This window comes from Bombina bombina, chromosome 10 (assembly GCF_027579735.1).
Source record: "Bombina bombina isolate aBomBom1 chromosome 10, aBomBom1.pri, whole genome shotgun sequence".
NCBI lineage: Eukaryota > Metazoa > Chordata > Amphibia > Anura > Bombinatoridae > Bombina > Bombina bombina.
In genome coordinates this window covers 104,527,895-104,555,332 of record NC_069508.1, presented here as the reverse complement: position 1 = coordinate 104,555,332, position 27,438 = coordinate 104,527,895, and the positions used below count along the sequence as shown (strand labels likewise).

The 27,438-nt window shown below is 40.1% G+C and overlaps 1 protein-coding gene across 1 annotated transcript in view; it reads right to left on the bottom strand.

Annotated features, from left to right (window-relative positions):
• The window catches only part of LOC128640854 (histo-blood group ABO system transferase), a 209,636-nt gene that overhangs the window by 105,134 nt on the left and 77,064 nt on the right, over positions 1-27,438 (bottom strand). The gene's annotated exons all lie outside the window — the stretch shown is intronic.

Here is a 27,438-nt window from a genome sequence, read left to right as displayed (position 1 = left end):
TGAAAAAAAATAGTTTACAAAATAGATGCCGATACTCATTCATTTATGATTGATATATGGGCCTCTATTTATCAAGGTCTGTCGGACCTGATCCGACAGTGCGGATCAGGTCCGACAGACCTCGCTGAATATGGCGAGCAATACGCTCGCCATATTCAGCATTGCACCAGCAGCTCACAAGAGCTGCTGGTGCAACGCCGCCCCCTGCAGACTCGCGGCCAATAGGCCGCCTGCAGGGGGGTGTCAATCAACCCGATCGTACTCGATCGGGTTGATTTCCGGCGATGTCTGTCCGCCTGCTCAGAGCAGGCGGACAGGTTATGGAGCAGCGGTCTTTGTGACCGCTGCTTCATAAATGCTGTTTTTGGCGAGCCTGCAGAAACACGGGGCAGCTTGATAAATATGCCCCATTCTGCTCAGTAACTATGAGAAAAGCAAAGGGACAGCATTATTTACAATCACCTAGATTACGAGTTTTGCGCTAAACAGGGTGTGAAACTAACGCCAAACAAAATCGCGTTATTTCAATCTCCATAGCGCTGCCATATCTAGAGTAATAGATGTTGTATCATAAAGTTAACATCAGTGAGAACCATTGTGGTAATCTGTACATCGTCCTAATAGCACTTAAAGGTTAGAAAATATACAGGCTGTTACCTGCTGAATCGTTATGTGAGCTCAGTGGTAATAATAAAGCACTTCTACTAAAAGAGCGATAAGTAGCATAACAGTACATCAAGGCTGACTAAAAACACAGGAGCTCCTAGGACTCCTCACCAATGCCCTAACGTCCCTGACATGTTTTGCCGTAACTTGCTTTTTCAAAGGGTGATTGCGCCGTAGGGTTTTCAGCTATTTATGATGCATTAGGTCACGCCCATTTGAATGTGTCATCGTGTGGCGGCCAATCCGGTGGATATCGTTACCATCCATATCTTTAGCCTTCCAATATGGTTTGATGGAATATGGATTTTTTTTAGTAACCTTATTCTTCCGTATATGTGTAAACAATTTGCATTGTCATGATATTCAAATATAGGAGTGACCTGTCAATTCTATAATGATATGGTAAACGAATGAAACTTGTACGCGATAACTGTGTAACTTACGATGTTATACTTAGACCTAAATAATAATAATATTACATAATATTAGGAAATTAGGTGACTGTATGTATCTGACACTAAATTAATGTCAGAAAGTGAGTGAGAAACCAAGAATAATGTGTTCAGGGGTGAAATGTCTCAAAAGGTACAAGGCTTGAAAGGAGAAGTGAGTGAAAATAAAAAACTAGTAAATGTGTGATATGATTAAATTCAGCATAATGTGACGTGTGATCAATTAAAGTTGAAATATTGGGTCCCATGTGATTGGTAGGGGTAAAGTGTGTTTAGTTGCATGTGAACAATATAAATAATAGTAAAGTGTATCTAACCTAATAATACCTGGTTTAGTGGTGAATAGTATGATTTAGGTCTCCTTAGTGGCGTATCTTGTCTCCTAATATACTCATACAAGTTTACGCTTTATCATTGGAATACAGTTACATCCAGTTGTTTAAAAGTATGGTGGGTTTAAATATGAAAATTGATATCATGAGGATGATAATGGTAGAATACTAGAATTTAAATTGTTTCATATATTGGAACTCATTTAAAGAAATGCATTGAAATTATTCTGTTTGTTTAGTCCAAATGGTTGAACTGTGTTTAAAAGAAAGATCCATCTAATTTAAGATTGTAACATAGGTTCTTTCTAGATCTCCACCTCTTATTCCCATTTTGGCTTTCTTTATGCCAAAGCATTTGAGGTCTGATTGTTTAGAGTTACGTTTGCTGAGAAAATGACGTGCTACTGACGTCATTTGTTTGCCTGCTTTAAGATCTTTTGATGCATTTTTGATGTTCCTCAGGTATTCCTGTAAATGTGTTCTTATTTTTCTGGTCGTCATGCCCACGTATATCAGATCACATTTACATTTCAATGCATAGATAACTCCCTCTGTTTGGCATTTGATGTATGAGTTGATTTCATGATTTTTGTTAAAGCGATCCGTTAATTCATGTTTTTTTAAGCATGAAGCTACATGTGCTGCAAGTCCCACATTTAAATGAGCCTTGTGAGTATGCACCAGTTGTTTTTGGGCCATCCAGGTGACTCAGACTTATCAGATCTTTGAGGTTACGTGTTCCTCTGTACCTTAAGTGTACTTTGTCGCCCAAGATCTGTGAGAGGATTGGGTAGGATCTGAGGATATACCAATTATTCTGTAGAATGTTTGTAATTTGTTTGCTTCTCTGATTATGGGCCCGATCCAATATGCAGCGTCGCCCGCAAAAAAATATTGCGCTGGTTTGGTATCACATATACGGCGTAACCTAGAAGTTACGCTCGTATATTTCTGCCTTCGGCCGTAGTTTTTTGACCCATAGACAGGTATACCAAACCCACGCAGTTTGGTATCCAATATACAGCGTAAGGACTTAAGTGGCGAAAATGGAGAAATCTTATTCCATTTTCACCTCGCCACAAATTGCAGGCGTAGTAAGCCTTACGCTGAGTATTGGAGCCCCGTAACTCCCTAAACTACCTGCAAAATAAAACCTAACACCTAACGCATGCGCAATGTCTATCTACCTGTCAACCGCAATCCCCGCCGCAATCCTTAATAAAGTGCTTAACCCCTAAACCGCCGCTCCCGGACCCCGCCGCCACCTACATTAAAATGATAACCCCCTAATGTGAGCCCCCTACACCGCCGCCACCTATATTATATATCTAACCCCTTAATGTGAGCCCTCTACACCGCCACCACCTATATTATATATCTAACCCCCTAATGTGAGCCCTCTACACCGCCGCCACTTCTATTAAAATTATTACCCCCTAATGTGAGCCCCCTACCCCGCCGCCACCTATTTTAACTACATTACCCCCTAATCTAATCCCCCTACACCGCCGCCACCTATATTAAAATGATTAACCCCTAATCTAATCCCCCTACAACGCAGCCACCTATATTAAATGTATTAACCCCTAATCTAATCCCCCTACACTGCCGCCACCTATATTAAAATCATTAACCCCTAATCTAATCCCCCTACACCGCCGCCACCTATATTAAATGTATTATCCCCTAATCTAATCCCCCTTCACCGCCGCCACCTATTATAAATGTATTACCCCCTAAAATACTAAAGTGTCCCTACACTGCATTGCCCCAAAGTAATCAGCTCTATTACCAGCCCTTAAAAGGGCCTTTTGCGGGGCATTGCCCCAAAGTAATCAGCTCTTTTACCTGTAATCTGACCCCCCTACACCGCCGCCACCTATATTAAATATATTAACCCCTAATCTGACCCCCCTACACCGCCGCCACCTATATTAACTATATTAACCCTAATTATATTAGGGTTAATATAGTTAATATAGTTATTATATTATATCTATTAACTATATTAACCCTATCTAACCCTAACACCCCTAACTTAATTATTATTGCAATAAATCTAAATAATATTAATATTATTAACTAAAATATTCCTATTTAAAACTAAATACTTACCTATAAAATAAACCCTAAGATAGCTACAATATAATTAATAATTACATTGTAGCTATTTTAGGGTTTATATTTATTTTACAGGTAACTTGGTATTTATTTTAACTAGGTACAATAGCTATTAAATAGTTAATAACTATTTAATAGCTACCTAGTTAAAATAATTACCAATTTACCTGTAAAATAAATCCTAACCTAAGTTACAAATACACCTACACTATCAATAAATTAATTAAATAAACTACAATTATTTAAACTAAAATATAATTAAATACACTAAACTAAATTACAAAAAAACAAACACTAAATTACAAAAAATAAAAAAGATTGCCAGAATTGGAATTGTTCTTTTTTTCCACAGGTAAAAGAGCTGATTACTTTGGGGCAATGCCCCACAAAAGGCCCTTTTAAGGGCTGGTAATAGAGCTGATTACTTTTTGTAGCCGCCACCTATATTAACTATATTAACCCTAATTATATTAGGGTTAATATAGTTAATATAGTTATTATATTATATCTATTAACTATATTAACCCTATCTAACCCTAACACCCCTAACTTAATTATTATTGCAATAAATCTAAATAATATTAATATTATTAACTAAAATATTCCTATTTAAAACTAAATACTTACCTATAAAATAAACCCTAAGATAGCTACAATATAATTAATAATTACATTGTAGCTATATTAGGGTTTATATTTATTTTACAGGTAACGGTATTTATTTTAACTAGGTACAATAGCTATTAAATAGTTAATAACTATTTAATAGCTACCTAGTTAAAATAATTACCAATTTACCTGTAAAATAAATCCTAACCTAAGTTACAAATACACCTACACTATCAATAAATTAATTAAATAAACTACAATTATTTAAACTAAAATATAATTAAATACACTAAACTAAATTACAAAAAAAACAAACACTAAATTACAAAAAATAAAAAAAGATTGCCAGAATTGGAATTGTTCTTTTTTTCCACAGGTAAAAGAGCTGATTACTTTGGGGCAATGCCCCACAAAAGGCCCTTTTAAGGGCTGGTAATAGAGCTGATTACTTTTTGTAGCCGCCACCTATATTAACTATATTAACCCTAATTATATTAGGGTTAATATAGTTAATATAGTTATTATATTATATCTATTAACTATATTAACCCTATCTAACCCTAACACCCCTAACTTAATTATTATTGCAATAAATCTAAATAATATTAATATTATTAACTAAAATATTTCTATTTAAAACTAAATACTTACCTATAAAATAAACCCTAAGATAGCTACAATATAATTAATAATTACATTGTAGCTATATTAGGGTTTATATTTATTTTACAGGTAATTTGGTATTTATTTTAACTAGGTACAATAGCTATTAAATAGTTAATAACTATTTAATAGCTACCTAGTTAAAATAATTACCAATTTACCTGTAAAATAAATCCTAACCTAAGTTACAAATACACCTACACTATCAATAAATTAATTAAATAAACTACAATTATTTAAACTAAAATATAATTAAATACACTAAACTAAATTACAAAAAAAACAAACACTAAATTATAAAAAATAAAAAAAGATTGCCAGAATTGGAATTGTTCTTTTTTTCCACAGGTAAAAGAGCTGATTACTTTGGGGCAATGCCCCACAAAAGGCCCTTTTAAGGGCTGGTAATAGAGCTGATTACTTTTTGTAATTTAGTTTAGGGTAGGGACATTTTTTTATTTTAGGGGGCTTTGTTATTTTATTAGGGGGCTTAGATTAGGTGTAATTAGCTTAAAATTCTGGCAATCTTTTTTATTTTTTGTAATTTAGTGTTTGTTTTTTTTTGTAATTTAGTTTAGTGTATTTAATTATATTTTAGTTTAGATAATTGTAGTTTATTTAATTAATTTATTGATAGTGTAGGTGTATTTGTAACTTAGGTTAGGATTTATTTTACAGGTAAATTGGTAATTATTTTAACTAGGTAGCTATTAAATAGTTATTAACTATTTAATAGCTATTGTACCTAGTTAAAATAAATACCAAGTTACCTGTAAAATAAATATAAACCCTAAAATAGCTACAATGTAATTATTAATTATATTGTAGCTATCTACAATAATATAGGGGGCTCACATTAGGGGGTTAGATATATAATATAGCTGGCGGCGGTGTAGGGGGATTAGATTAGGGGTTAATAATTTTAATAGAGGTGGCGGCGGTGTAGGGGGATTACATTAGGGGGTTAGATATATAATATAGGTGGCGGCGGTGTAGAGGGCTCACATTAGGGGGTTAGATATATAATATAGGTGGCAGCGGTGTAGGGGGCTCACATTAGGGGGTTAGATATATAATATAGGTGGCGGCGGTGTAGGGGGATTACATTAGGGGGTTAGATATATAATATAGGTGGCAGCGGTGTAGGGGGCTCACATTAGGGGGTTAGATATATAATATAGGTGGCGGCGGTGTAGGGGGATTACATTAGGGGGTTAGATATATAATATAGGTGGCAGCGGTGTAGAGGGCTCACATTAGGGGGTTAGATATATAATGTAGGTGGCGGCGGTGTAGAGGGCTCACATTGGGGGTTAGATATATAATGTAGGTGGCGGCGGTGTAGAGGGCTCACATTAAGGGGTTAGATATATAATGTAGGTGGCGGCGGTGTAGAGGGCTCACATTAGGGGGTTAGATATATAATGTAGGTGGCAGCGGTGTAGGGGGCTCACATTAGGGGGTTAGATATATAATATAGGTGGTGGCGGTGTAGGGGAATTAGATTAGGGGTTAATAATTTTAATATCGGTTGCGGCGGGGTAGGGGGCTCACATTAGGGGTTAAAATAGGTGGCGGCGATGTAGGGGGATCATATTAGGGGGTAAGATTGTTAATGTAGCTGGCGGCAGGGTCCGGGAGCGGCGGTTTAGGGGTTAATATATTTATTGTTAGGAGTGAGAGGGGGGGTTGCGGATAGAGGGGTATATGTGTCGGGCTATGTTTGGGAGGCGTGTTAGACAGTAACAGGAGATTTAGTAGTTTAGTCAGTTTTTTTATGCGGTGGCAGTTTCTAAAGCGCCGTAAGTCATTGGCGACTCCAGAAATTTGTACTTATGCAGATTTCTGGACATCGCTAGTTTGTCAGACTTACGGCACTTTAGCAACTGCCAGCGCCGTATATGAGATAGCTTGATGTGCGAGCTGAAACTACGGGCGGCGCAGGTTTCCACACTTGCGCCGAAACCTGCGCCGTATATCGGATCGCGCCCTATAAGTTGAAATAAACCTCACCTGATCTTGAGTGGGTTTATGTTTTTTCTTTAGTAGTTAAGATCTGACAGTAGATCGTGCTCTATATTCAAGAAAATACTTAAATTACCTAATCTCACTACACAACAAAATCTATCAAAAAAAGAACAAAGGGCATTAAAAGATATAAAAGCATGGAAAGATGTAATAATTAGGAATTCGGACAAAAGTGGTAATATAGTAATATGGCCCTTGCACATGTACCTAAAGGAGACAGACAAACAACTTAAAGACACTACATGCTACCAAAAACTGGGGTACAATCCCTCTCAAGAATGGGTGCAGAAATATATGAATATCATTAATATGGCCAAATATGACCACATAATAACAACAAAAGAATACAAGTTTCTAAAAGTAACGACTCCAACAGTGGCAAGTGGCAACTTTTTACCTCATCATTAAAATTCATAAAAATAAACCACCACCCCCCGGACGCCCGATCGTCTCTGGAATAAACAGCCTCACAGAGAAGGCAAGCCAGTATCTAGACTATAGGCTACAAAACTACCATAGGATGAGAGCTTCTGAAATCCTATTGGCTGTTCAAAACAGCCAATAGGATGAGAGCTACTGAAATCCTATTGGTTGTTCAAATCAGCCAATAGGATTTAAGAAGCTATCATCCTATTGGCTGATTTGAATTTGAAGAACTAAATCAGCCAATAGGAATGCAAGATACGCCACTTTGAAATGGCTACCTTGCATTCAACTTCAGTGTACGGTGGTGACAGTATGAAGAGGACGGCAGGATTCGATCAGCTTCCAGGGTGGCTCCGCTCTGCGCCACCGGGATGAAGATAGACGACACCCCGGGATGGAAGAAGATACCGCCGCCTGGATGAAGACTTCTCGCCGCCTGGCCTGGATGAAGACTTCTCGCCGCCTGGCCTGGATGAAGATTTCTCGCCGCCTGGATGGAGATGGATGTCCGGACTTCAGGATCCGTGAGTAGATATTCTGGGGTTAGTGTTAGTTTTTTTTTCTTTTTTGGGGGTATTTTTTTTTAGATTAGGGTTTTGGACTTTTGGAAAAGAGCTGAATGCCCTTTTAAGGGCTATTGGTAGTTTATTGTAGTCTAGGGAGTGTTTTTATTTTTGGGGGGCTTTTTATTTTTATAGGGTTATTAGATTAGGTGTAATTGTTTTTATTTTTGATAATTTTAAGCTTTAGTGTTTTTTATTTATTGTAATTTTAGATTTCTTCATTTTTCTCGTAGTGTTTTTTTAAATTTGTATTTTAGATTTTTTTATTGGTATTATTTTTTTATTTTAATAGAATAGTAATGTTAGATTGATTTATAGTTTAATGTTAGGTTTATTTTTATTTCACAGTTTTTATTTATTTATTTTAAGAGATTTATATTGTACTTTGAATTTAAAGTTAGGTGGGTGTTAGCTTTAGGGGTTAATATTTTTATTTAGTGTTTTGGGGGACTGGCAGTTTAAGGGTTAATAGGTTTATTTAGTAGAGGCGATGTGGGAGGCCGGAGGTTTAGGGGTTAATAGGTTTATTATATAGTTGGCGATGATGGGGAGCGGCGGATTAGGGGTTAGTAGCTTTATTATAGTGTCAGCGATGTCAGAGAGCGGCAGATTAGGGGTTAATAGCTTTATTATAGTGTTGACAATGTCGGAGAGCGGCAAATTAGGGGTTAATAGCTTTATTATAGTGTTTACGATGCGGGAGGATGCATGGAGGTTTAGGGGTTAATAGGTAGTTTATGGGTGTTAGTGTACTTTGTAACAGTTTTGCAAAATCCATAACTACTGCTCTCGGGTGGCGGTATGGATCGTATCGGTATAGGCTGTAAAGCAAGCATATTAGCCAGACCGCACAACCTGTAATACCGACTCTATGAAAATCCCACACAAAAACGTAATTTTGTTTGAGTGCGGAATGGACATTGCATTACAGGCTAAAATGCTTGCAGTATAGCTATACCGACACGACTCGTAATATGCGTTCCTGGCCATTATGCTGGAATTGCCATTTCAGTGTTAAAATCCGTACCGCAACAGTTTTTATCTAGCCGATAGTTTGATGTGTTTTGCAGCCCCTCTTGTGAAAACTAGAGTATTTACATGATGATTACAAATATTACCTCGTATGAGTTGGCAAAGGTGGGGGTACTCAGTACCACTATAAAAAAATATATATAGGTAAATAAAAAAAAAGGCTCTATTTCTGTTTAAATGTAGTGATGGCAAAAATGTTAAAAATGCTCTGGTCTTTTGGGGAAATTTTAGTCTGAAATGCCCATTATTGCTGTAGAGATTTCTGTAACAGCAGCTTATCAGCTAAACTTAAAGGAATATCAAACCTATCATGATTAAGAGCGTCCAATTTTTAAAAAGTTTCCAGTTTATTTCTATTATCAAATTTACTTTGTTCCCATGGTATTCTTTGTTGAAGAAATACCTAGGTAGATGTCTGGAGCACGACATGGCAGGAAATTGTGCTACCTTCTAGCGCTCTTGCAAATGGATAACATTCTTGCAAAACTGCTGCCATATAGTGCTCATGTTCCTTCTTTTCAACAAAAGATACCAAAGAACAAATGTAATTGATAATAGAAGTAAATTAGAAAGTTGTTTAAAATTGCGTGCTCTATATGAATCATAAAAGAAAATGTTTGGGTTTCATATCCCTTTAAAGATAAAGGTTTGCCATTCCATGATGGTAGCATTTAGGGGTCTATTTATGTAGGTGCGGATAGACATGATCCGCTATATCGAATCATGTCCGCCGCACATCAATAAATGCCGACAGCATAAGCTGTCGGCATTTGTTATTGCATCAGCAGTTCTGTTGAACTGCTGCTGCATTACCGCCCTCTGCAGATTCGTGGCCAATCGGCCGCTAGCAGGGGGTGTCAATCAACATGATCGTATTCGATCGGGCTGATTGCTGTCCGCCACCTCAGAGGGGGAGGACGAGTTAAGGAGCAGCGGTCGGAACTGAAGCAGAGAGGGCCGGAAGCAAAAACCGCTGCTTCATAAATAGACCCCATAGACTCAGACTACTACACCTTTGGGATTAACAGAGTTTCTCCAAAAAAGACTGGTCTCGGTTTATATAATCTGCATCTGTAAGGCCACTTTAACTTTCTCTAGCTGGCCAGGCTGAATAGTCAAGAATCATAAACAGAAGATTATGGGGAGGGGAAAAAAGTGCTTTTGATTTGGGATTGCTGTGCCTGGTAGGGTCCTGGGGTGATTTGTGTTGTTGAAATCATGTATACATTTATTTTACAATAACTGTACCCTGGAGAATTAGCCAAATTAATTATAAGTGCATTATATAATGCAATGGTATCTACAGTATTTGGTGTGATATGTGTGACACTTTAGTTAAAGGGACACTGAACCCAAAAATTTTCTTTCGTGATTCAGATAGAGCATGCAATTTTAAGCAACTTTCTAATTTACTCCTATTATCAATTTTTCTTCGTTCTCTTGCTATCTTTATATGAAAAAGAAGGCATCTAAGCTTTTTTCTTGGTTCAGCACTCTGGACAGCAATTTTTGATTGTTGGATGAATTTATCTACCAATCAGCAAGGACAACCTAGGTTGTTCACCAAAAATGGGCCGGCATCTAAACTTACATTCTTGCATTTCAAATAAAGATGCCAAGAGAATAAAGAACATTTGATAATAGGAGTAAATTAGAAAGTTGCTTAAAATTTCATGCTCTATCTGAATCACGAAAGAAAAAATTTGGGTTCAGTGTCCCTTTAAGTGTCAGAGGGGGAACTATAGTTGTCGGTATTATCAATCTTTTTACCTAATAGAACCCTGTGCTCATTGTTCAGATATTACTAAGCATTTATCATTTTGAACTTATGCTTTCAATATTAAAAGGTTATGAAACTGTTAATGTTCTGTTCTTAAAGTGATTGTAAAATTGCGCAACTGTCAAACCGACGTTTGCTTGCTTTTAAAAAATAAATAATACTTTCATTCATGAATTATTTTTTTTTAACCATTTACATTAAAGTTATTACTGTTTCAATGTTGGATTCCTATGGTCCCTTATTCTACCTGGCTCTGCCTATTTATTTTTCCTCTGAGATTTTTTATTTCCTTAAAGTTGAAATCCTGGCCGTTAGGCGACCAGAACATTACCTAATCCGCCCCTTCATCTATAGCGCATGCGCAATTTCTCGATCTTCCAAACTAAAAGTAAGCTTAGATGCTGATGTAGGAGTGGGTAGGACTGTTCTCTATGCTAATCATATCTTAGAGAAGGAAGTACAACGTGTGAGGAGCAAAACACAGTAACACAGACTTTTTATTTTATTGAGATAAGCTATATATATCTACAATGGTAAACAACCAATTTATGGGTATACAGTGGGTCAAAAAAGTATTTAGTCAGCCACCAATTGTGCAAGTTCTCCCACTTAAGAAGATGAGAGAGGCCTGTAATTTCCATCATACGTATACCTCAACTATGAGAGACAAAATGTGGAAACAAATTCACACAATCACATTGTCTGATTTGGAAAGAATTTATTTGCATATTATGGTGGAAAAAAAGTATTTGGTCACCTACAAACAAGCAAGATTTCTGGCTCTCACAGACCTGTATCTTCTTCTTTAAGAGGTTCCTCTGTCCTCCACTCATTACCTGTATTAATGGCACCTGTTTGAACTTGTTATCAGTATAAAAGACACCTGTCCACAACCTCAAACAGTCACACTCCAAACTCCACTATAGTGAAGACCAAAGAGCTGTTTATTCTTTATTCTTTATCCCTTTTTATATATATTATTTTTTTATTATTTATTATTCTCTATTTTCATTTTCTATATATATAAAAATATTTTTGTTCTATTGTCAAAATTGAAATGTATCATGTGAACATATGAGTATATATGAATACTGGTGTACATACATTTACTAACATGACTAACTGCCTGTTAGATAATTGTTTTAAGCATTAACCTGTTCTAGTCGGTTTCTCTCTGCTCTGGAGCTACATATATAGGTGTCCAGCTTTATCCCAATCTTGTATTCCACCGGCATTTACCTTGCTTGGAATTTATATATATCCTTTATCACACAAGCAAGTGTTAAAATCTTTCTATCTGCTGATTGGTCCCACACACCTTTATATTGACCCAGAGCAGCTGAGACCAATATCTCTGATGAAGCGCATGTACGCATGCGCAAAACGCGTCAGATAGGAGTTGCCTGGTGTCTCCTGTAGAAGCCTGTTCCCAATAAAGAACTTTCGTGGATCTACTACAAGACACAGCGCTTCTTTTTCCACTTTGTATATAAACATACATATAATGAAACACACAATGACAATCACAATCGATCTGTCCCCGCCTGCACCTGACCACCAGTCGCGGCCACACAATCCTGTCATGGTAAGGGTGATCCGAAATGCCCTCTGCACGATCAAACATGGTAGATACGTACAAGTGTAAAAACCGTCTCCATCATCACATAGAGTGAAACAGAGGGTGCACCAACCCAACCAATGTGTAGTCGCGGCTGACGCACACGCACACTCATAAAAACGGACAGGCAGGTGGGGACAGATCGAATGTGATTGCCATTGTGTGTCATTATATGTTTGTTTATACTCCATTAGTGGCTTATCTCAATGTTGTCTTTTATGATCTATTTTGTAATAAGGATTGGCATCGGCCGATCGGTTTTATTTATCTCTATTTTTAAAGGATTTTTGATGCTAATATAGATTTTTATATACTAATAACAGAATTTATGTTTACCTGATAAATTTCTTTCTCCAACGGTGTGTCCGGTCCACGGCGTCATCCTTACTTGTGGGATATTCTCTTCCCCAACAGGAAATGGCAAAGAGCCCAGCAAAGCTGGTCACATGATCCCTCCTAGGCTCCGCCTACCCCAGTCATTCGACCGACGTTAAGGAGGAATATTTGCATAGGAGAAACCATATGGTACCGTGGTGACTGTAGTTAAAGAAAATAAAATATCAGACCTGATTAAAAAAACCAGGGCGGGCCGTGGACCGGACACACCGTTGGAGAAAGAAATTTATCAGGTAAACATAAATTCTGTTTTCTCCAACATAGGTGTGTCCGGTCCACGGCGTCATCCTTACTTGTGGGAACCAATACCAAAGCTTTAGGACACGGATGAAGGGAGGGAGCAAATCAGGTCACCTAAATGGAAGGCACCACGGCTTGCAAAACCTTTCTCCCAAAAATAGCCTCAGAAGAAGCAAAAGTATCAAACTTGTAAAATTTGGTAAAAGTGTGCAGTGAAGACCAAGTCGCTGCCCTACATATCTGATCAACAGAAGCCTCGTTCTTGAAGGCCCATGTGGAAGCCACAGCCCTAGTGGAATGAGCTGTGATTCTATCGGGAGGCTGCCGTCCGGCAGTCTCGTAAGCCAATCTGATGATGCTTTTAATCCAAAAAGAGAGAGAGGTAGAAGTTGCTTTTTGACCTCTCCTTTTACCTGAATAAACAACAAACAAGGAAGATGTTTGTCTAAAATCCTTTGTAGCATCTAAATAGAATTTTAGAGCGCGAACAACATCCAAATTGTGCAACAAACGTTCCTTCTTTGAAACTGGTTTTGGACACAGAGAAGGTACGATAATCTCCTGGTTAATGTTTTTGTTAGAAACAACTTTTGGAAGAAAACCAGGTTTAGTACGTAAAACCACCTTATCTGCATGGAACACCAGATAAGGAGGAGAACACTGCAGAGCAGATAATTCTGAGACTCTTCTAGCAGAAGAAATCGCAACTAAAAACAAAACTTTCCAAGATAATAACTTAATATCAACGGAATGTAAGGGTTCAAACGGAACCCCCTGAAGAACTGAAAGAACTAAATTGAGACTCCAAGGAGGAGTCAAAGGTTTGTAAACAGGCTTGATTCTAACCAGAGCCTGAACAAAGGCTTGAACATCTGGCACAGCTGCCAGCTTTTTGTGAAGTAATACCGACAAGGCAGAAATCTGTCCCTTCAGGGAACTTGCAGATAATCCTTTTTCCAATCCTTCTTGAAGGAAGGATAGAATCCTAGGAATCTTAACCTTGTCCCAAGGGAATCCTTTAGATTCACACCAACAGATATATTTTTTCCAAATTTTGTGGTAAATCTTTCTAGTCACAGGCTTTCTGGCCTGAACAAGAGTATCGATAACAGAATCTGAGAATCCTCGCTTCGATAAAATCAAGCGTTCAATCTCCAAGCAGTCAGCTGGAGTGAAACCAGATTCGGATGTTCGAACGGACCCTGAACAAGAAGGTCTCGTCTCAAAGGTAGCTTCCAAGGTGGAGCCGATGACATATTCACCAGATCTGCATACCAAGTCCTGCGTGGCCACGCAGGAGCTATCAAGATCACCGACGCCCTCTCCTGCTTGATCCTGGCTATCAGCCTGGGGATGAGAGGAAATGGCGGGAACACATAAGCTAGTTTGAAGGTCCAAGGTGCTACTAGTGCATCCACTAGAGCCGCCTTGGGATCCCTGGATCTGGCCCCGTAGCAAGGAACTTTGAAGTTCTGACGAGAGGCCATCAGATCCATGTCTGGAATGCCCCACAGGTGAGTGACTTGGGCAAAGATTTCCGGATGGAGTTCCCACTCCCCCGGATGCAATGTCTGCCGACTCAGAAAATCCGCTTCCCAATTTTCCACTCCTGGGATGTGGATAGCAGACAGGTGGCAGGAGTGAGACTCCGCCCAAAGAATAATTTTGGTTACTTCTTCCATCGCTAGGGAACTCCTTGTTCCCCCCTGATGGTTGATGTACGCAACAGTCGTCATGTTGTCTGATTGAAACCGTATGAACCTGGTCCTCGCAAGCTGGGGCCAGGCCTGGAGAGCATTGAATATCGCTCTCAGTTCCAGAATATTTATCGGTAGAAGAGATTCTTCCCGAGACCAAAGACCCTGAGCTTTCAGGGATCCCCAGACCGCGCCCCAGCCTATCAGACTGGCGTCGGTCGTGACAATGACCCACTCTGGTCTGTGGAACATCATCCCTTGAGACAGATTGTCCAGGGACAGCCACCAACGGAGTGAGTCTCTGGTTCTCTGATTTACTTGTATCTTCGGAGACAAGTCTGTATAGTCCCCATTCCACTGACTGAGCATGCACAGTTGTAATGGTCTTAGATGAATGCGCGCAAAAGGAACTATGTCCATCGCCGCCACCATCAACCCGATCACTTCCATGCACTGAGCTATGGAAGGAAGAGGAACGGAATGAAGTATCCGACAAGAGTCCAGAAGCTTTGTTTTTCTGGCCTCTGTTAGAAAGATCCTCATTTCTAAGGAGTCTATAATTGTTCCCAAGAAGGGAACCCTTGTTGACGGGGATAGAGAACTCTTTTCCACGTTCACTTTCCAGCCGTGAGATCTGAGAAAGGCCAGGACAATGTCCGTGTGAGCCTTTGCTTGAGGAAGGGACGACGCTTGAATCAGAATGTCGTCCAGGTAAGGTACTACTGCAATGCCCCTTGGTCTTAGCACCGCTAGAAGGGACCCTAGTACCTTTGTGAAAATCCTTGGAGCAGTGGCTAATCCGAAAGGAAGCGCCACGAACTGGTAATGTTTGTCCAGGAATGCAAACCTTAGGAACCGATGATGTTCCTTGTGGATAGGAATATGTAGATACGCATCCTTTAAATCCACCGTGGTCATGAATTGACCTTCCTGGATGGAAGGAAGGATAGTTCGAATGGTTTCCATCTTGAACGATGGGACCTTGAGAAATTTGTTTAAGATCTTGAGATCTAGGATTGGTCTGAACGTTCCCTCTTTTTTGGGAACTATGAACAGATTGGAGTAGAACCCCATCCCTTGTTCTCTTAATGGAACAGGATGAATCACTCCCATTTTTAACAGGTCTTCTACACAATGTAAGAACGCCTGTCTTTTTATGTGGTCTGAAGACAACTGCGACCTGTGGAACCTCCCCCTTGGGGGAAGTCCCTTGAATTCCAGAAGATAACCCTGGGAGACTATTTCTAGCGCCCAAGGATCCAGAACATCTCTTGCCCAAGCCTGAGCGAAGAGAGAGAGTCTGCCCCCCACCAGATCCGGTCCCGGATCGGGGGCCAATATTTCATGCTGTCTTGGTAGCAGTGGCAGGTTTCTTGGCCTGCTTTCCCTTGTTCCAGCCTTGCATTGGTCTCCAAGCTGGCTTGGCCTGAGAAGTATTACCCTCTTGCTTAGAGGACGTAGCACCTTGGGCTGGTCCGTTTTTACGAAAGGGACGAAAATTAGGTCTATTTTTTGCCTTGAAAGGCCGATCCTGAGGAAGGGCGTGGCCCTTACCCCCAGTGATATCAGAGATAATCTCCTTCAAGTCAGGACCAAACAACGTTTTCCCCTTGAAAGGAATGTTTAGTAGCTTGTTCTTGGAAGACGCATCAGCCGACCAAGATTTCAACCAAAGCGCTCTGCGCGCCACAATAGCAAACCCAGAGTTCTTAGCCGCTAACTTAGCCAATTGCAAAGAGGCGTCTAGAGTGAAAGAATTAGCCAATTTGAGAGCATTGATTCTGTCCATAATCTCCTCATAAGGAGGAGAGTCACTATCGAGCACCTTAAGCAGTTCATCAAACCAGAAATATGCGGCAGTAGTGACAGGGACAATGCATGAAATGGGTTGTAGAAGGTAACCCTGCTGAACAAACATCTTTTTAAGCAAACCTTCTAATTTTTTATCCATAGGATCTTTGAAAGCACAACTATCCTCTATGGGAATAGTGGTGCGTTTGTTTAAAGTAGAAACCGCTCCCTCGACCTTGGGGACTGACTGCCATAAGTCCTTTCTGGGGTCGACCATAGGAAACAATTTTTTAAATATGGGGGGAGGGACGAAAGGAATACCGGGCCTTTCCCATTCTTTATTAACAATGTCCGCCACCCGCTTGGGTATAGGAAAAGCTTCTGGGAGCCCCGGCACCTCTAGGAACTTGTCCATTTTACATAGTTTCTCTGGGATGACTAAATTTTCACAATCATCCAGAGTGGATAATACCTCCTTAAGCAAAATGCGGAGATGTTCCAATTTAAATTTAAATGTAATCACATCAGATTCAGCCTGCTGAGAAATGTTCCCTAAATCAGTAATTTCTCCCTCAGACAAAACCTCCCTGGCCCCCTCAGATTGGGTTAGGGGCCCTTCAGAGATATTAATATCAGCGTCGTCATGCTCTTCAGTAACTAAAACAGAGCAGCCACGCTTACGCTGACAAGGGTTCATTTTGGCTAAAATGTTTTTGACAGAATTATCCATTACAGCCGTTAATTGTTGCATAGTAAGGAGTATTGGCGCGCTAGATGTACTAGGGGCCTCCTGAGTGGGCAAGACTCGTGTAGACGAAGGAGGGAATGATGCAGTACCATGCTTACTCCCCTCACTTGAGGAATCATCTTGGGCATCATTGTCATTATCACATAAATCACATTTATTTAAATGAATAGGAATTCTGGCTTCCCCACATTCAGAACACAGTCTATCTGGTAGTTCAGACATGTTAAACAGGCATAAACTTGATCAGAAAGTACAAAAAACGTTTTAAAATAAAACCGTTACTGTCACTTTAAATTTTAAACTGAACACACTTTATTACTGCAATTGCGAAAAAACATGAAGGAATTGTTCAAAATTCACCAAATTTTCACCACAGCGTCTTAAAGCCTTGAAAATATTGCACACCAATTTTGGAAGCTTTAACCCTTAAAATAACGGAACCGGAGCCGTTTTAAGCTTTAAACCCCTTTACAGTCCCTGGTATCTGCTTTGCTGAGACCCAACCAAACCCAAAGGGGAATACGATACCAAATGACGCCTTCAGAAGTCTTTTATAAGTATCAGAGCTCCTCTCACATGCGACTGCATGCCATGCCTCTCAAAAACAAGTGCGCAACACCGGCGCGAAAATGAGACTCTGCCTATGCTTTGGGAAAGCCCCTAAAGAATAAGGTGTCTAAAACAGTGCCTGCCGATATTATTATATCAAAATACCCAGATAAAATGATTCCTCAAGGCTAAATATGTGTTAATAATCAATCGATTTAGCCCAGAAAAAGTCTACAGTTTAAATAAGCCCTTGTGAAGCCCTTATTTACAATCGTAATAAACATGGCTTACCGGATCCCATAGGGAAAATGACAGCTTCCAGCATTACATCGTCTTGTTAGAATGTGTCATACCTCAAGCAGCAAGGGACTGCAAACTGTTCCCCCAACTGAAGTTAATTGCTCTCAACAGTCCTGTGTGGAACAGCCATGGATTTTAGTTACGGTTGCTAAAATCATTTTCCTCATACAAACAGAATTCTTCATCTCTTTTCTGTTTCTGAGTAAATAGTACGTACCAGCACTATTTGAAAATAACAAACTCTTGATTGAATAATGAAAAACTACAGTTAAACACTAAAAAACTCTAAGCCATCTCCGTGGAGATGTTGCCTGTACAACGGCAAAGAGAATGACTGGGGTAGGCGGAGCCTAGGAGGGATCATGTGACCAGCTTTGCTGGGCTCTTTGCCATTTCCTGTTGGGGAAGAGAATATCCCACAAGTAAGGATGACGCCGTGGACCGGACACACCTATGTTGGAGAAATATTTTATATATTTTTTTTTGTATCTTTGGCGCTATGTATTTATTGTTGCACATGATACATAATGTATTCTTGTATGCTGTATACCCATAGAATGCCACCACCTGTTACATTGTTTTTATTGTTATCAAGGGTGGTGCCTTACACTCATCAAGTTTGTAATTGATTAGACTAAACATATGATAAAAGTAGCCGATTTTGTTAGTTTGTATAGCCTGATGAAACAGTACCTTGTTACCAAGAAACACGTTGCTATTACTGTTTTTTTTAAATGTTTTTAGATTTTACATCTGCTACTTTGTTTCACATCGCTCCTGTGAGTGGAGCCTACCTGATCACCTCCTATTGGGTGGGGATCTGTGTAAGTAAACCTGAGTCTGTTTGGAACGATCTATCGATGTGGTTTTCCTTGCCCCTGGACTGGGTTTGTTCCACCATATCCCCTACCCTGTGAATTACAATACACCTTTGACCCCCCCTAACCCTCCAACCTCCGTGACACCCCCCCAAATAGCTCTATAACCCTCCCATTTCTAACTATTGCTGCCATCTTAGGTACTGGCAGCTGTCTGCCAGTACCAATAAACACCAATTTTGTATGTGTTTTTTTAATTTTATTTTATTTTTTCTGTAGTGTAGCTGCCCCCCTCATGATCCTCCCCCTCCCAGATCGATATCCCCCCTCCCAGATCGATATTCCCCCTCCATCATATTCTGAGTTGAGCCCTCTTGTGACGCTTGTCTGTAAATGAAAATTCCAGAAAACCTCTCTTTTCAGGGGTGGAACTATCAGTGGTGCAGAAGTCGCGATTGCGACTGGGCCCAGCAGGTCCAACCCTCAGGGGGGGCCCAGCTTCAGCACATTTTTTTATTTTTTTACCACATTTTTTTTCTTCAAACCAACTTTTTTTTTTTTCAAACATGTTTTTTTTCAACAAACTTTTGTTTGTTTTCAGAATTTTTTTTCAGGGGCTGCGCAGTGCACTCTAACAGTTTTTAAACAGAGCGTTGCCGCGGGTTACCATGGCAACGCTCTGAAATATTTGCTGCTGAGTGGGAAAGGAGGCAGGAGCTGTAAATGCAGCCAGTAACGAAGCTTGCGCAGGTGAAGGAAGTGGTAAGTCAGTATTTGTAATATTTAATCAATAAGTCTGTTAGCCTGTCTGACGTTGTGCCCCGCCGGCCCGCCCCCTGATTCTCACAGCACACTCAGCGTGACTTACTATCCTCTCTGCACTCAGTGCAGGCTCACAAGCAATTCTTCTCTTTGCAACTTGGAATGGTCATGGTCTGATAGCTCTGTGCTACTAACTGGTGCTGTGTGTGTGTTCTGGGAAGCACTAGGCAGCTTATTAATCACGGAGCTCAGCTACAGAGAGGGCAAAGCAGAGATTAAGCAGAGGGAAAAAAACGGAGTGAAAACTTCTTTCAGTCAGTTTTCTTTTCCTCTGCTTAATCTCTGCTTTGCCCTCTCTGTAGCTGAGCTCCGTGATTGAAAAGCTGCCTAGTGCTTCCCAGAACACACACACAGCCCCAGTTAGTAGCACAGAGCTATCAGACCATGACCATAGTACAGAGCAGCAAGCTAAACTGATGCTTATACTTCAAGACAGTGGCACAAGGATAAAACACATTCGAATCAACATCTCCTATAGCTGGAACATAAGAGTACACTTTACACTTTTTAATGATTGTATTCTCTATTTTTTTTTTATAAAAGAATCATGTTTATTAGTACCTTTTTAGTTCCTTAAGTTCTAGATAGGGAACAAAATGTGCAAGCATATAAATATGTGAAAATGCTGTAAACTCTGTGAATTGTGAGTTGATGACTGTGTGTGCAGAAGATTGTTTTTTTTTTTTTTATAGAAACATATCGGTTATGTAAGTATTAAAGGGACAGTAAATTAAAATAAAACTTTTATGATTCAGATAGAGATCTCTTTGTTCTCCTAGTATCATTTGTTAAAGGACATGCCTAGATAGGCTCAGAAGCAACAATAAAGGTAGCTAGCTGGAAGGGCAACCCTTAGGATTCACAGAGCCCTGGGCAAAACAAATTTGTGGACAATATGTACAGCCACCAATCAGACAGATACGGATAGGGTATAGCGCTAGACCAAAAACCTACTTAGCCTCAAAAGGTTATTGTCTCCTCCCTAGACAATAGAGAATTAAGAATGTAAAATCAGTGGATATAGGAGGCGCTATAGAGCCGTAGGATATATAGATATAAATAAATGTAAAATTCACTGTGTCGTGACCAGTTAAAACATTCAAAAAATTAAAAATCCAAAATTCCAATGACCCTTACGTTAAAATACTATTTATGTGCAAAATCTGTGATAAAAAATCGGTGATAATTAAAAATAAAGGAAAATATCTACGTATATATATATATATATAAAAACAATTTATCCAAGTGAAAAATCAAAGTGAAATAAATGCAGTATCAAAGTGCAATCAATGATCAAGTAACAATAATTAGTAAAACACAGATGTGATATTTAATAAGTCAATGCATAAAAGGTTGACACAAACAATCCATATAACAATCAATCATACATAAAATAAAGTAAAACCGGTTAAACATACACACTATACATAACCCCTCAGATTCCCCAAATCAAATGGGGCTGGCGGAGAACACCTATAATCACTGTGTTCTAATCTTGGTGTTAGTAGTTCAAGGGGATCCCCCAAAGAAGATGGTCCGGAATGACAATGTGGGTTCTGATCCTCCAAACATAGGTTCCAGCAGTGCACTGCTGCTGCTTCTGAGCCTTTTCAATAAAGGATATCAAGAGAACAAATCAAATTAGATAATAGATGTAAATTAGATTATTTTTTTTAAATTGCATGCTCTTTCTAAAACATGAAAGTTTAATTTTGACATTATTATGTTGAGAAAAAAAATATGTATCAAATTCACATTTTTTTTGGAGGGGGGCCTGTGGTTTCTAGTTACGCCCCTGTCTCTTTTTGTTAGGATGTAATCCAAATCTTCTCCCCTGTCGCGCTGGCTTCCGATATCTTTTTTGTACCTCTGAACCTACGCACTCATGTACTGTCCTGGGCTTATGACAGTAAACTCTCAGGACATCCTGGTTTGACAAGGACTTTTAAGCGTCTTTCCCAACACGTATGGTGGCCTACTATGAAGGCTGACACTCAGGATTATGTAAAAGCCTGTATAACGTGCTGCCAACATAACTTCCCGGTTCTTGCCTCCCGGCTTGCTCCAACCATTGTCCATTCCCAAACAACCATGGACACACACAACAATGGACTTCATTGTGGACCTCCCACCTTCACCATAAATGAGCCAGTCTGGAAAAGCGATCCATCTGGGTTGTGGTGGATCGCTTTTCCAGACTGGCTCATTTTGTACCCCTAAAAAAACTGCCTTCTGCCACAGATTTATTGTCTCTTTTCCTTCTGCATGTTGTACGACTCCATGGCATTCCTGTGAATATTGTTTCTGACAAAGGTCCACAATTCATTTCTACCTTTTGGAGAGCCTTCTGTAAGTTGATTGGAACCACGGCTTTCTTGTCTTCTGGCTACCATCCTCAGACCAATGGTCTAACTGAGAGAGTAAACCAGGATCTTGAGGCTTATCTTAGAGCCTTTGTCAACGCTCTCCATACCAACTGGTCCAAGTTGTTACCCCTAGATGAGCTGGCAAGAAACACTCATTGGCACTCTTCTCTTTGATGTTCTCCATTTCAAGCCGCAGCAGGGTATCAACCTTGTGTCTTCCCTCTTTCTGCTCAATCCACTGGGGTTCCTGCTGCAGACCGACACGTTACTGCACTCACCACTCATTGGCAACGTATTCGCTCTCAGCTACGTTCAGCTGTCTCTAGATATAAGAAGTTTGCTGATCGTCATAGAGCTTCTGTACGTGCCATCTCAGAGGGTGAACGTGTTTGGGTCTCTACTCGACACATTCATCTACGTCAACCCTGTCACAAATTGGGGCCTACGTTTATTGGTCCTTACAAAGTCCTGAAAAGACTGTCTCCTGTTGCCTACAAAGTGGCCTTGCCCAAAACTCTGCGCATACACCCAGTCTTCCATATGTCACTTCTCAAGCCTTACATCAGGAACAGATATACCCAGCTCCGTGCTCCTCCTTCTCCGCTCCTGGTCGTGGTGAGGTTGCTAAGATCCTGGACTCCAGATACAGGCACAGACAACTGCAGTATCTGGTACATTGGAAGGGTTACTCTGTGGTGGATCATTCCTGGGTTCCTGCCTGTGATGTGCATGCTCCATTCTTGGTCTTTAGATTCCATGTTGCTCATCCTTTGAGGCCGACTTGGGTTCCCGGAGGGAACACTTGAGAGGGGGGCTATGTTGCACTGCTCTAGCTGTTGCTAGGGATGCAGAGCCTGCTGTCTGCTCGTTGCCTAGGGGGGAGTCGGCTCCTCTCACAGAAGCCGCTCTGGATCTCCTGTTGCGCGAATCCTGCACCTATGTAAGTAATGTCAGTCCTACCTATCACTGCCCAAGTATAGGTGTTACTTACTGTTCTCCTGGGTGGTATTGATTTGTATGCTGGATTGCTATTTTGTTGCTGAACTTTGCTTGTCTGACCACTCTTCCTCTTTAATCCTTAACTGCTGGATTGATACTGCTGCTGAACTTTGCTTGTCTCACCACTCTGCCTCTGTCATAACTGCCTAAGTTCTTTGCCTTATCCTTTGTATAGCTGTGTCTTTGCACACTTACATAACTCCTCCCCAACAAGCAGTTTAAATTTCCCTCCTACTCATACCAAATTGCTTGATTGTTGAATCCAGCTTCTCACCCTCTAACCTCCTTGCAACCTTTGAGACAGACGCAGCTCACCTCTCTACCAAACACAGGACCGGAACCGGCAAGCGGTGACGTCACACGCCATCGCACACGCTGCAACTTTCCCAAACTCTGCAGGGGAACTTCTCTCTGTCCGGACACCGCTCACCCAATTACTTCTATTAGTAAGTTTCAAAAGCGCTTCCTTCATACCTGTACTGCAGTATCTTACGAATATTCAGTAATTACTCCTGACATGTCTCAGAATCTTACTTAGGTTCCCTTCATAATTAAAAGCTCTAATACTACCCATATTCTTAATTGTTCAGTCTCAAAACCTATGTACAGCCTAAATCTCTTAGCACTATTTTTGCCTGATTTTTGTACAACTATGTCTGCTGCCAAAAATGATTAGATATTATCTATCTAAACTTTAACGTTGCAATTGCATGTTGTTATATGTGGGAACCAGTTTGTCAATACTGAGTGGGGCTTTACGCTCTGTGGTCTCAGCCATTGTCACACCTATCCTTATAATAAAGTGAACGGTATGTAATGATTCTGAACCTTGCTGCCTTCCCTCACCTACACAGAATCACTGATACTTTCACAACACTCCTAAGCCTGCAGTTGTGGTCCTAAAAAATTCCCTCTCTCCTTTACAGGGGTGAGATTACCTTTCACAGGCTGACAATAACAATCAAGCCTTACTATGGACCCAGCAGCCTTATTATCTCATGTCGAGAAATTAACTCAAACTGTAGATAACCTCACAACAGGGTTAAGTACACTACAGTTAGAAAACTCTGCCCTAAAGCAATACATCAATGACAAAATTGATACACTCACTACACGTATTGGTTCTAGTGAACCCCAACCTAATCCTCCACAAACATTTAGTGGTATTCGTTCAGAGTTTAGGGAATTCAAAAACTCATGTTCCTTATATTTCCAATTAAAACCCAAAACATACTTCAATGATCATCTAAAGGTTCTCACCACAATCTCCTATCTCCGTGGCGAACCACGTATATGGGCAAATTTATTTTTTGAGACCAATGACCCATTGCTGTACTCATTTGATCAGTTCTTTAAAGCAATGGGACAGCTTTATGATGATCCCTACAAACAGCTGTCTGCTGAGACAGCAATGAGGTCTCTGAGACAACATAAAAGGCCTGTGGAGGACTACATCGCAGAGTTTAAGAAATGGTCCCCAGATACACAGTGGAATGACCTTTCTTTGCGCAATCAATTCCGCCTAGGCCTCTCAGATACTCTCAAGGATGAGCTAGCCAGACAACCCCTCCCAGAGACTTTAGAACTCCTAATAGATGCAAGCATCACTTTAGATAGACGCATCAGAGAGAGACGCTCAGAAAGGTCACACTTAGAAACATCAACTAAACATACAGTTACTACTCTGCCTCCACCTAAAACAACTACAAAAGCCTCTGAAATCCCTATGGAACTCGGTTTCATCAGAGGTCCATTAACTCAACAGGAAAAATTAAGAAGAAAAGCTTTAGATCTCTGTATGTATTGCGGAGGAATCGATCATTCTGTAAAGGACTGCTCTCAATTACAGCGTAGGAAGGGTAAGATGAACACCACAAGTATATGTTTATCTGCTAAACAAACACAATCTAATCATTGCTCCCTTCCTATCTTATTACAGTGGGATCAGCAAAGACTCAACTCACAAGCAATCCTTGACTCTGGTGCCAGCCACAATTATATAGACCACCAATTCACTACTGTAAATAAAATTCCACTAGTTAAGAAAATGGTGCCTAGTGTACTTCGTTTTATTGATGGTAAAGAAATCACATCAGGACCTATCTTATACCACACCATACCTTTAAGGCTCACCACACATGACCAACACACAGAGTTTCTTACTTTTGATGTTATACCCTCACCTCTATATCCCATTATACTTGGTATCACTTGGTTTAAACAACATGATCCCACTATACACTGGTCAACTTCACAAGTCATCTTTAATTCTCCTTATTGTAAAAATTTGTGTCTCCATCATGAACAAATTTTACTTGATGTTCCTTTACAAATCCCCAAGGAATACATAACTTTCGCTGATGTCTTTGACAAAAAAGAATCAGAGAATCTACCCCCTCATAGGGTTTACGACTGCCCTATAGATCTCCTGCCAGGTGTTGATATACCTTACGGCCATATATTTCCCCTCTCTGATCCTGAGTTACAACATCTGAAAACTTATTTGGCAGATAATTTGAAGAAAGGCTTTATACGACCTTCCACCTCTCCAGCTGGCACTGGTATCTTTTTTGTTAAAAATAAAGATCAATCCCTAAGACCCATTATTGATTACAGAGAGTTAAACAAGCGTACAATAAAAAAAGGGAGGACTCCCCCTTACGGGAAATTGATCCCATTACCGACTCCTGACCGTCCTTGGAAGGACATAGCAATCGACTACATTGTCGACCTACCTATTTCTGAAAGGAATAACACCATATTAGTAGTCGTGGACCTATTTAGTAAAATGGCACATTTCGTGCCCTACCATAAGCTGCCAACTTCTTCTGAAACCATTTCCCTAATGATCCATCATATATTCAAGTATCACGGACTCCCGAATAGTATCACCTCTGATAGGGGAACTCAATTCACCAGCCAATTCTGGAAACAACTTTGTCACTCTCTGGGTATTTCTAGACGTCTCAGTACCTCTTTCCATCCCCAAACTAATGGCCAGACTGAAAGGACAAACCAGTGCATTGAACAATATTTAAGATGTTTCATTTCAGCTAAACAAGAAAACTGGACTCAACTACTACCATACGCAGAATTCGCCTTCAACAATTCCTTACATTCCTCTACTAAGTCCACACCGTTCTTCATTAATTATGGTTTTCATCCCTCTTTTGAATGGGATACTATGGACAGCAACACTTGTCCTGTTGTGAATGACCTCATCAACACTATTAGTGAATCCTTCTCATTAACTGCTGAAAATATTCGCATCGCCAAGGATCGATATAAATTTCATTTTGATAAAAAAAGGATTCCCTCGCCTAAATATAGAGTAGGTGATTACGTTTGGTTATCAACACGTAATCTACATTTACCCCTTCCTTCCAGGAAATTATCTTCCAGCTTCATTGGACCATTTCCCATCATAAAAATTGTGAATATGAACGCTGTTACCCTCGCCTTACCAGCAAATCTGAAATCCCATCCTACCTTTCATGTGTCTCTCCTCAAGCCTTACAGACAACTTCGTCACCATGATCCTTCTATTCCTCTACTTCCTCATCTGCAGGATGCCACCCTGGAGTATGAGGTACAAGATGTCTTGGACTCCCGACGCTTTCGAGGGCAGCTTCAGTATCTGGTTCATTGGAAGGGTTACCCTGATTCAGAGGACTCCTGGGAACCGGCTTCCAATCTCTCTGCCCCCCGATTGGTGGCCAGGTTTCATGAACGTTTTCCTGATCGTCCTGGACTCGATCCCCGGAGTTGATCTTTGGGGGGGGGGTCCTGTCATAACTGCCTAAGTTCTTTGCCTTATCCTTTGTATAGCTGTGTCTTTGCACACTTACATAACTCCTCCCCAACAAGCAGTTTAAATTTCCCTCCTACTCATACCAAATTGCTTGATTGTTGAATCCAGCTTCTCACCCTCTAACCTCCTTGCAACCTTTGAGACAGACGCAGCTCACCTCTCTACCAAACACAGGACCGGAACCGGCAAGCGGTGACGTCACACGCCATCGCACACGCTGCAACTTTCCCAAACTCTGCAGGGGAACTTCTCTCTGTCCGGACACCGCTCACCCAATTACTTCTATTAGTAAGTTTCAAAAGCGCTTCCTTCATACCTGTACTGCAGTATCTTACGAATATTCAGTAATTACTCCTGACATGTCTCAGAATCTTACTTAGGTTCCCTTCATAATTAAAAGCTCTAATACTACCCATATTCTTAATTGTTCAGTCTCAAAACCTATGTACAGCCTAAATCTCTTAGCACTATTTTTGCCTGATTTTTGTACAACTATGTCTGCTGCCAAAAATGATTAGATATTATCTATCTAAACTTTAACGTTGCAATTGCATGTTGTTATATGTGGGAACCAGTTTGTCAATACTGAGTGGGGCTTTACGCTCTGTGGT